Source organism: Piliocolobus tephrosceles, chromosome 18 (assembly GCF_002776525.5).
Source record: "Piliocolobus tephrosceles isolate RC106 chromosome 18, ASM277652v3, whole genome shotgun sequence".
Classification (NCBI taxonomy): Eukaryota; Metazoa; Chordata; class Mammalia; order Primates; family Cercopithecidae; genus Piliocolobus; species Piliocolobus tephrosceles.
This window is the reverse complement of record NC_045451.1, coordinates 36082822-36093518: the sequence shown is the minus strand read 5'-3', so window position 1 is coordinate 36093518 and position 10697 is coordinate 36082822. Positions and strand designations below refer to the sequence as shown.

The following is a 10697-nucleotide window of genomic DNA, read 5'->3' as shown; positions in this document are numbered from 1 at the left end:
TAACGGGCCTGGTCTGAAGGGGGATACTGATGTTTAGGGGAGTACGGACCCAGCGGTGTGAGATTTTCAGAATCTCCTCTTGACGGGTCTCATCCGAGGTTCCAGCACAGCTCTGTAAAGGTGAAAGCTTTATTATTATTATTTTTCTTCTCAAAACACTGCAGTGCTTTGGGTGAGTGCGGGTCCTCGGCCAGATCTTGAGTCGTGAGATGCGTCTTCAGCATCTCCTGTTCTCCTTGGGAAGCCCTCTACCCGCCAGTTGGCCCGCGCCCTCCTCCCCTTTCTTGGGGTTCGGTCCACCTCCTTTCCGCCCCGCTCCCCAGGGCTGACTGCAAATCGGAGGGCGACTGCAGAGGCGGAATTCGGGGCAGAGCGGCGCCTCCCCCGCGGGCCGCGTCCCACCAGCAGGTGGCGGTCGATCTGCAAGGCCTGCAAGGTGCCCGGGCAGAAGAAACTTGAGCAGATGTTGGTGCCGCTGCCCAAAAAGACCTCAGCCGAGTCTCCCCGAGCCCAGCTGTCCGCATCCGCGAAAAAGCGGGGAGAGAAGGGCGCGGGCTCTCCGCTGGAGCAACTCAAAGATTCAGACACCGTGAGCTGCTTTCGGAAGGGCTTCAGGAGGGGGTGAGTACTGAGCAGCGCACAGAAAAGGGAGCGCTGTCCTTTGTTGAAGGCATTGTCCTTGTCTTGCATTGAGTGGCTTTCACACACCCCAGGAAAGACATTTCTGGAAAGAGACGGTCTCAACAGAAGGAGGGAGCGCGGGAAAGAAGCCCGGGGAGCCGGCGCCTTCACGCCCCGCGGTCTGCAGCGGGAGGAGCGCGGGTTCCATCTCGCCAGATGGCGCTGTCTGGCTTTTCTCGGGCCTCGGGCGCCAGTCTCCAGAGGTCCCTGGCGCAGCAGCCTCTCTAGCCGGCCGACGCAGGCTCTGTGTTTCCGGGCGGAAGTGAGGCGCTGAGCGGAACGGCCTCTGGTGACATTTTCTTGGGGGCGGCGCGGACGACTGAAGGGACTTGGTGGTAGAGGCTGCGGAGGCGGCGAGGTTCACTTTGGTCCCGGCAGGGGCTCCGACTGCGACCCTCTGCTCGCCGCCGGCGCTTGTTCCGAGGAGGAGAAGGCGGCGGTGGCCGTCGCGTCCTGAGTCACCGCAGCGGGGAGAGTCCCAGCCGGGGGGTCGGTGCGTGCCCCGACGGGGCGCGCGCGGAGCGAGCGAGGAGGCACGGAGTCGCAGCGGAGCGCAGGTGAGGCGGGAAGGGGCGCAGGGCCGCGGCCTGGCTAATGGTCGAGTTGCGGAGCCCGGGCTGCGTCCCAGGGATGGGTCAGGGCGAGTCGGAGGGCTGCGGGCCGCGCTGAGGGCTCTGCGGCGTCCGGACGCTGGAGTCCTGGCGGGCCCGGCTGGTGGGCGCCGGGAACTCGCAGCCTGGACTGGCGTCTGACGCGGGGGCATCGCACCGCTCCAATCTCTTTGCTCGTCAGCCGCTGGTGACCCTCGCGTCCTCCCGGCCCGGCGGAGTTGGCTACGGCACCTCAAGCCCCCTGACGCTGGGGCCGGGTCGAGGCGAGTCCTTTTCCGTGGGGTACTAAGGAGAGGCTGGAGGTGCCGCAGTCCCCGGGCTGCGGGGGGAAGCGGCTTCACGGCCTTGGAGTTGTCTTCACGCAACTTTCTGGCTCCTAGGCCCGTCTGGGAAGCAGTGGCGGCAACTCCGCCAGCTCCGCGAGCCGGGGGTCTGGCGCCGATAACTGCCCCTGCAGTGGAGAGCTCCAGGGCTGCGGCCGCAGTGGCCTTGAAGGAGGGAGAAAAGGCTTTCTTAGGCTTGGCGCCGCCTGCCTCTCGGCGCTTCCACTACCTTCGGTCGGCAGGCGCCTCCGGTCAATGGGAGAGATGTGTCAGTCTCCAAAATTGACCGCTTCTGGGGAGTTCGTCAACTTTATTTCAAAACCGGTGAGGATGTACACTGACGAACCCGGGTTAAACACTATCGCCTTTACGCAAGCCATTCATTCTCACTTTTAAATTGTCCGCCTGCCCCCTCGCCTCCCCCCACGCCCCCCTCCGTCCCCGGCAGCCCCCATCGCAAAATTGATGCTCCCAGGTTGAAGTAGAGAACATCGGTACGAGCCCTCCCAGATAGATCCTTGAGCAGTTTCGGCTTGGATGGGTTTTTCGTTTTTTGCCTGACCTTTTGCTTTCTGAATCCTCCCACCCAGTAAAATTAAAATCCCACTGATAATACTTCCTCAAGGTTGGACTTCTTAATTACAAATACATCTGCCAATTTTGCTTAGGCTATTATTGTGGAGTATTGGGTACATGCTAACAGTTTGAATCACTCCCTTTCTTCTCTTGGGATATTTTAAGGATGGAAGCTATTAACTTTCTAATGTAGTTTTGCTGATCCTGGCAATCTAGATTCCTCCAGTAATCAGAGCATTGCCTTTTGGTTTAACAAGCATTTTTAGAGGCCTGCAATTGATAGTTGCTACCTGATGTCCTGAGGAGTCACATCGCTAACCATTTTATTTATTTATTTGAGACGGAGTCTCGCTCTGTAGCCCAGGCTGGAGTTCAGTGGTGTGATCTCGGCTCACTGCAACCTCTGCCTCCCGGTCCTGGTTCAAGCAATTATCCTGCCTCAGCCTCCCGAGTAGCTGGGATTACAGACACGAGCCACGCCCAGTTAATTTTTGTATTTTTAGTAGAGACGGGGTTTCACCACGTTGGCCAGGCTGCTCTTGAACTTCTGACCTCGTGATCCGCCCTCCTCGGCTTCCCAAAGTGCTGGAATTACAGGCGTGAGCCACCGCGCCCGGCCTGAATCAGATTTCTTAATGGGAAAAATTTTTTTTCTGACACCTTTTTGGGAAAAATTTTTTTTCTGATACCTTTTTGTGAAAAATGGGATGGACTGGATATTGGAGCTGGCAACTTTCCCCATTGTTAGAATGAGTTCACAGTGTAGTTGTTACTTATTCACTTTATATTACTTTAACATGCATTTATTTGAGAGTAGCTGTCATAATCTTTGTTTTATGGTTATCATGATTAATTCAAAACCCATATAGTAAAGATAAATTCAGCTTTAGGTTCTAATTTAATGCAGTTCCTTTAGAACTGAGGGCTAATGCGTGTCCTTCAAAGGTTTCTTGCTCCTAATGTTAATAGTGACATTGGTACTTTCAGTCTCTTTATTGTATGACTAGTAAATTCTGTGCGCTTGTGTAGTTACTCTTTATACAAGAAGTTGTTTTGTTGGGATTCCCAATCTTATGGCTTTTGTTGACACGTGCATGAACAGACTTGATAGATAGGCAGTTTCAGTATTCTTTTTAAAGTTTGGAATTCGTGTACACTAGAGACCCAAACCTTACTTTGGTAAATCATCTTAGATCTTCCTTATTTTCCTGCACGTAACTGAGGATGTGGAAATAACACATATTCATGTTTACTGAATTGACAGTACTTGAGAAAAACCTGTAAAAGGTGAAAAATGTTGTGTGTGTGTGCTTTTTTTTTTTTTTTTTTTTAAGACACCCTTACTCTGTCACCCAGGCTGGAGTGCAGTGGCATGATCACAGCTCACTGCAGCCTCAACCTCCCAAGCTCAAGCAATCCTCCCACCTTAGCCTCCCAAGTAGCTGGGACCACAGGCTTATGCCATCACTCTCAGCTAATTTTTTAATTTTTTTTTTGAGACAGAGTTTAGCTCTTGTTGCCCAGTCTGGAGTGCAATGGCACGATCACAGCTCACTGCAGTCTCCGCCTCCCGAGTTCAAGTGATTCTCCTGCCTCAGCCTACCAAGTAGCTGGGATTACAGGCATGTGCCACCACGCCCGGCTAATTTTGTATTTTTAGTAGAGACGGGGTTTCTCCGTGTTGGTCAGGCTGGTCTCGAACTCCTGACCTTAGGCGATCTGCCCGCCTCGGCCTCCCAAAGTGCTGGGATTACAGGCGTGAGCCACCATGCCTGGCTAATTTTTAAATTTTTTGTAGAGGTGGAGTCTCCCTATGTTGCCCAGACTTGTCTTGAACTCTTGGGCTCAGGCAGTCCTCCTGCCTTGGCCTCCCAAAGTGTTGGGATTACAGTTGGGAGCAACTGTACCCAGCCTAAATGTTGTATTTTCGATGTGTTCCTTTAAGGAATACTGATTTTGGTATCTTCTATTATTTTAGGAAAGAGTTTAGGACCAAATAAAGTTTCTTGGGTTACTGTAATTCTGTAGGCAAAATGAAATACACGTGATAATTTGAATAAAAAGTTGTGAGACTGTAAAAGGGGAGAGCTATATAGAAGGGGGATAGAAAATAGAGTGGATAAAGTATTTGTGAGGGGCTGGGTGCAGTGGCTCACACCTCTAATCCCAGCAATTTGGGTGGCTGAGACAGGAGGATCAGTTGAGCTCAGGAGTTTGAGACTAGCCTGGGCAACATAGTGAGAGTCTCTTTCTCTTTCTTCCTTTTTTTTTTTTTTTTGATGGAGTCTTGCTCTGTCTCCCAGGTTGGAGTGCAGTGGCGCAATCTTGGCTCACTGCAACCTCTGCCTCCTGGGTTCAAAGGATTCTCCCACCTCAGCCTCCCGAGTAGTTAAGACAGGCGCCTGCCACCAGGCCCGACTAATTTTTGTTTTTTCAGTAGAGATGGGGTTTCACCATGTTGGCCAGGTTGGTCTCAAACTCCTGACCTCAAGTGATCCCCCACCTCGGCCTCCCAAAGTGCTGGAATTACAGGTGTGAGCCACCACGCCCGGCTTTGAGAGTCCATTTCTATAAAAAATTAAAAAACTTAGCTGGGTGGGGTGGTGTGCATCTTTAGTCCCTGCTACTTGTGGGACTGAGGTGGAAGGATTGCCCAGGAGGTTGAGGCTGCAGTGAACTGTGACTGTGCCCCTGCACTCCAGCCTGGGCAACAAAGTGAGACCTTGTCTCAAAATAATAATAATAATTAAGTAGTAATTCAGTTATAATAATAAAAACCTCTTTATTCTCACAATACTAATTTATTGAGTGTTTACTGTGTGCCAGCAGTGCTATAGTTGCAGGAACTATAGTGGTGAATAAGACCAACAAGGAAGGCCTCCTGGTGCTTAAGGAGCTTAGACATTTAAACCTGAGGTTTGAGTTGGATTTCCAGTGAGCATGCCAGGCTAGGGCAGCCTAACCAAAGTCATGATTGTCAGTGCACTTGAATGGTTAAGTGGGGCCAGTGCCTTGAGTTTTCAAAAGGAATGGGTAGGGCAGGTGGAGATAGGGCCAAGTTGCAAAGGTACCTTATTAGTCCGCTAATGGATTGGGAATTTTCTTCTTTTTGGAGGAAAGAATTCCAGGTAGAATATGAAGAATGTGATAGGCATTCCTTTTATTTTTATTTTTATTTTTATTTATTTATTTATTTTGAGACAGAGTCTCACTGCAATGCCCAGGCTGGAGTGCAGTGGCACAATCTCTGCTCACTGCAACCTCTACCTCCTGGGTTCAGATGATTCTCTTGCCTCAGCCTCCTGAGTAGTTGGGATTATAGGCATGTGTCATCATGCCTGGTTAATTTTTGTATTTTAGTAGAGATAGGGTTTCACCATGTTGGCCAGGCTGGTCTCAAACTCCTGACCTTGGGTGATCCGCCTGCTTCGGCCTCCCAAAGTGCTGAGATTACAGGCGGGAGCCACCATGCCTGGCCCCGACATTCCTTTTTAAAGATTTTTCTGGGGCTGGGTGCAGTGGCTCATGCCTGTAATCCCAGCATGTAATCCCAGCTACTTGGGAGGCCGAGGCTGGTGGATTGCTTGAGCCCAGGAGACTAGCCTGGGAAACATGGCAAAACCCTGTCTCTACAGAAAAATTAAAAGATTATCTGGGTGTGGTGGCATGCGCCTGTAGTCTCAGCTACTCAGGAGGCTGAAATGGGAGGAGCAATTGAGCCCAGGAGTTTATGGCTGCAGTGAGTGGTGATCATGCCACTGCATGAGACTCTTTCTCAAAAAAAAGTACAAAAATATATTTTTTTATTATCCTTAAGTTGAGTGAATATAAATTTTTTTTTGAGATGGCATCTTGCTCTTTCACCCAGGCTGAAGTGCAGTGTCAGGATCTCGGCTTGCCACAACCTCCACCTCCTGGGTTCAGGTGATTCTCCTGCCTCAGCCTCCCAAGTAGCTGGGATTACAGGCGCGTGCCACCACGGACCCAGCTAATTTTTTATATTTTTGGTAGAGATGAAGTTTCACCCTGTTGGTCAGGCTGGTCTTGAACTCCTGACCTCAAGTGTTCCGCTCACCTTGGCCTCCCAAAGTGCTAGGATTACAGGGGTGAGCCACTGCGCCTGGTCCAGTGAGTATACATTTTATTGGTTTTATTTATTTTGGTTTGGCTTATTTATTTTGATTTCTTGGTTATCAGATTAAAGAAATCTGATATTTTTCTTTAGTTGTCAAATTCCAGTCTTGGTTTTGAGTTTGACTGTTGTCATGATACTTTTCTAAATCCTTGTAGCCTTTATCTTTACTTGTACCTCCTTTCCTTACTTTTTCAGGACTCTTATGATTCCACTTAAAGAAGCAGTGTTTTCTGCTTCTGTGTGGGCAGCTTCTTTCAGCAGAAGTGGGATTGATGTTCAGTCAGTCAGTTTTCACACTCAGCCTACAGGGCCTTGTAAAAGTAAGGAGCAGGGTGAAACTAAAAAGTATCTTGCTTTTTTAAAGTTATCCTTTTTTTTTTTTTTTGAGACGGAGTTTCTCTGTTGTTGCCTATGCTGGAGTGCGATGGCGCAATCTTCGCTCACTGCAACCTCCGCCTCCCGGGTTCAAGTGATTCTCCTGCCTCAGCCTCCCAAGTAGCTGGGATTACAGGCATGGGCCACCACACCCGGCTAATTTTGTATTTTTAATAGAGATGGGGTTTCTCCATGTTGGTCGGGCTGATCTCAAACTCCCGACCTCAGGTGATCTGCCCGCCTCGGCCTCCCAAAGTGCTGGGATTACTAGTGTCAGCCACCGCGCCTGGCCTATAGTTCTTTTCTATATTCCTGAACTGCTAGGAGAGGAAACTGTGTGATCTATGTATTATACAGATTTATCAGAACATATTTCTAGCAGCTGATAATAGTAAATGTGATTTTAAAATACTTTAAAGTAGCCAGTATAACTGAGATTTGATAAGTTGTTTGCTTAGTTGTTAGGATTTTTGGCTTTAATTTACAGTGCTTTAAGTTTTGTTTCTGTTCTCTTTCATGTCTATTCAAAATAAGGGACCTCATTCCTCTTTGCTCAGACTCTGCCACTTAATAGGTAAATGGTATAAATTCCTAAATTATTAACTTTAAGTAATTTTAAAACCTACCTACATGAGTATTTTCTAGTTAAGTGACAATTAATTTAAAGTGGAAATCTATCAGCAGGGACTTTTAATGCATATGTGGTATTTATACCTGGTTAAATTAAAAACCCATTTATTGAACATTTACGTGCCAGGTGGTAATGGGCACATAAAATAAGCAGTTTGGGGTGGGGCACAGTGGCTCACGCCTGTAATCCCAGCACTTTGGGAGGCCGAGGTGGGCGGATCACCTGAAGTTAGGAGTTCGAGACCAGCCTGACCAACTTGGAGAAACCCCGTCTCTACTAAAAATACAAAATTAGCTGGGCATGGTGATGCATGCCTGTAATCCCAGCTACTCGGGAGGCTGAAGCAGGAGAATCTCTTGAACCCGGGAGACGGTTCCGGTGAGCCAACATTGTGCCATTGCACTGCACCCTGGCCAACAAGAGGGAAACTGTCTCAAAAAGAAAAAAAAAACAACAAGCAATCTCTGCCCAGAGAACTCAGCTAGTGAACCAGATGATTTCTAAGTTTCCTTCCTGCTCTAAAATGTGAAGAAGAGAAAGTAGATTGTAAGGGAAAAAAGTACTGCATAACAAAACAATTGTAGTATGGAACTAGTGTTTCCTTTTATAAATTCATTTTAAATAAGTTATTAGAAAATAGCATTTTTCTTAGTATCTCTCAGCTTGAAAGGCTGGAAACTTAAATGCCATTTTTTGGGCTGGGCATGGTGACTCACGCCTGTAATCCTAGCACTTTGGGAAGCCAAGGCAGATGGATCATGAGGTCAGGAGTTCGAGACCAGCCTGGCCAACATGATAAAACCCTGTCTCTACTAAAAGTACAAAAATTAACTGGGTGTAGTGGTGCACGCCTGTAATCCCACCTACTTGGGAGGCTGAGGCAGGAAAATTGCTTGAACCTGGGAGGCAGAGGTTGCAGTGAGCTGAGATCGTGCCATTGCACTCCAGCCTTGGAGACAGAGCAAGATCGGGAGGTGTCGTTTTTTTGTAATGCCTGTTCATTTGTGAAATACATTTTTTCTGTGCTTGTAATTCAAGTCCGTGTATTCTGATTGTTGTTCAAAGAGAAACAACATTAAATCTGTTAAAACTTACTTAGAGCAGCCATTTCTAAGAATGTATACAAACTAGAATTGTGCTTAGGTAGTCTAGAAATTAAGTTTATTTTTACTGATTGATTGATTGATTGATTGAGATGGGGTCTTATTGTGTTGGCCGGGCTGGTCTCCAACTCCTGGGCTCAAGTGATCCTCCCATTTCGACCTTTCATAGTGCTGAGATTATAGATGTGAGCCACTGTGCCTGGCTGAAGGTAAGTTTTTATTAGCATAGTTAGCATTAGAGAAACAAAATACTGACCAAAGTGACCAGTAGAAGTTATTTTTTCACTGCGTTGACTGGTTTAAAAAAATGACCTTTACGATGATGTTTGGAGTCTGCATTTTGTTAGTTGCCTTATAATTAGAGAAAGATATTGTCGGGGATAGGAAAGTTGGGTGTGGACTAAAACTTAAGGAAAACAGGATTGTTTTTCTTTCTGTATTAAGAACAAAAACTTCATGTGGTTAAAATTTTAAGCAGTATTCAGTCTGCTTTAGTTTTAACCTAGCGTAGAAACATAGCTTATAGCTTATTCTTAAATCAACAATTTATTATCAAAGGTTTCTTACTATTTTTCTCGCTGAAATCAACTAAGCACTTTGCAGTGAGCCTGAGGGTGTGTATAGTGGAGAGAGTTTTGGCAGCTTTTCTCTTGGGACCTCAGTTCCTGGCATGTAGTGATCCATCTTTATGTGAATTGTCTTCTGAAGGACATAGAAAATGACTAGGGCAGAAATCTTGGAGAAAATTTAGAACCTTTATTTTAGGGCCAGGCATGGTAGCTCACACCTGTAATCTCAGCACTTTGGGAGGTAGAGGTGGGAGGATAGCCTGAGCCCAGGAGTCTTAGACCAGCTGGGGCAACAAACTGAGACCCCGTCTCTATTAAAAAATTATTTTTACAAATTAAAATAACCTCTGTTTTAAATTATTCTTGATTTACACTGATGGTGCTTTTGAGTACTTTAGAAAATCTCTCAGTAGCCACAGTGCTTTTTTTTTTTTTTTTTTTTTTTTTTTAATTTCCTTGGTTTCTTATTTGTTGCTAGTTTATTCTTAGCCCTGCTGCAGGTCCAGGTACATGCCGGAAGTAGTAATATCTGCAATAGGAAGTGATTTGAGCAGCCATTATCACTCTTGGCCTATTTATAGAGCTTATATCAGTGGAGAAAAGGTTGGCTGGCAGGCAAGCAAAGCTGATCTCTGGTGGTTGCAATCTCACAATTTATATTTAAGTTCTGGGTAGGCCAAATTCAGCACATTATGGACACATCCATTCAGCTGTATTAATATTAGTGTTCCCTTTCTCTACTCTAACCTTTTAGAACTCCAGTTTCCCAGTCAGCTTCACTGTTAAAGGAAAGAAAACCGAAAAACTTATCACACTAAAAAGGAATCATTCCTTAATGTCATATGATAGTGTTCACATTTTTCTGTTGTCTCATAAATGTGTCAGATCAAGAGCCAGATAAGTTCTCTGCATTGTTTTGTAATCTGTAGGTTTGCCCTCCATTTCTTTTCCCTAGCAAATTATTAGTTACAAAAGAAGTTTTCCCAGTCTGGATTTAGCAGTTACATTCCTCTGGATTCCTGTGGTGGTGGTGGTAAACGTTTTTCTCTGACCCTTGGGTTTCTTGTTAATTGGTATTAGATTCAGAAGCTTGATCAGATTGTTTCTATAATATGTATTCTCTCTCTTGCTTCTTTTGCAGGGGATGAAGGGGAATACTTTATAGATGGTACTTGCATCTGTAGGTGCTGTTGGTGATCATTGCCCAGTTCCGTTAATTAATTACTCGTAATTCCTCACTCTGAATGGGGCATCCTCTCTCATCATTCCCAGCTTGAGTCTTTTATGCTTGTTTATAGCTTCTTCAAACTTTTCTTTCTTTTGAGGATTAAGGGAAGGGATAAGTTGCTGTGGAGAAAAGGGCTCTTTCTACTATATTGTATTTCTATAAGTGTTTTTTATTTTAGTCCTAATCTTTGGTTCTTGCACTGTCTACATTGTCTATGCTGCAACTTCTTGGTGGGAAAACTGACTCGAAATCCCAGCAAATAATTGAAAGAAGTCCTTCAAAACCAAATTAAAAAAAATTTTTTTTTCTGAGGTGGAATCTTGTTCTGTCACCCAGGCTGGGGTGCAGTGGCACGATCTCAGCTGACTGCAACTTCCGCCTCCCGGGTTCAAGCGATTCTCCTGCCTCAGCCTCCTGAGTAGCTAGGATTACAGATGTGTGCCACTACGCCGTTAATTTTTGTAT

General features: G+C 46.4%; 1 protein-coding gene across 4 annotated transcripts in view; it reads left to right on the top strand.

Moving 5' to 3' along the window:
* The first annotated feature begins 426 nt into the window (after window positions 1-426).
* C18H18orf25 (chromosome 18 C18orf25 homolog) overlaps window positions 427-10697 on the top strand; it is a 96405-nt gene continuing 86134 nt past the window's right edge. Inside the window, exon 1 of one of the 4 annotated variants that reach the window (XM_023207610.2) lies at window positions 427-621. The gene's annotated coding sequence lies outside the window, so the exon portion shown is untranslated. The other 3 variants (XM_023207611.2, XM_023207609.3, XM_023207612.3) reach the window with 3 other exon arrangements.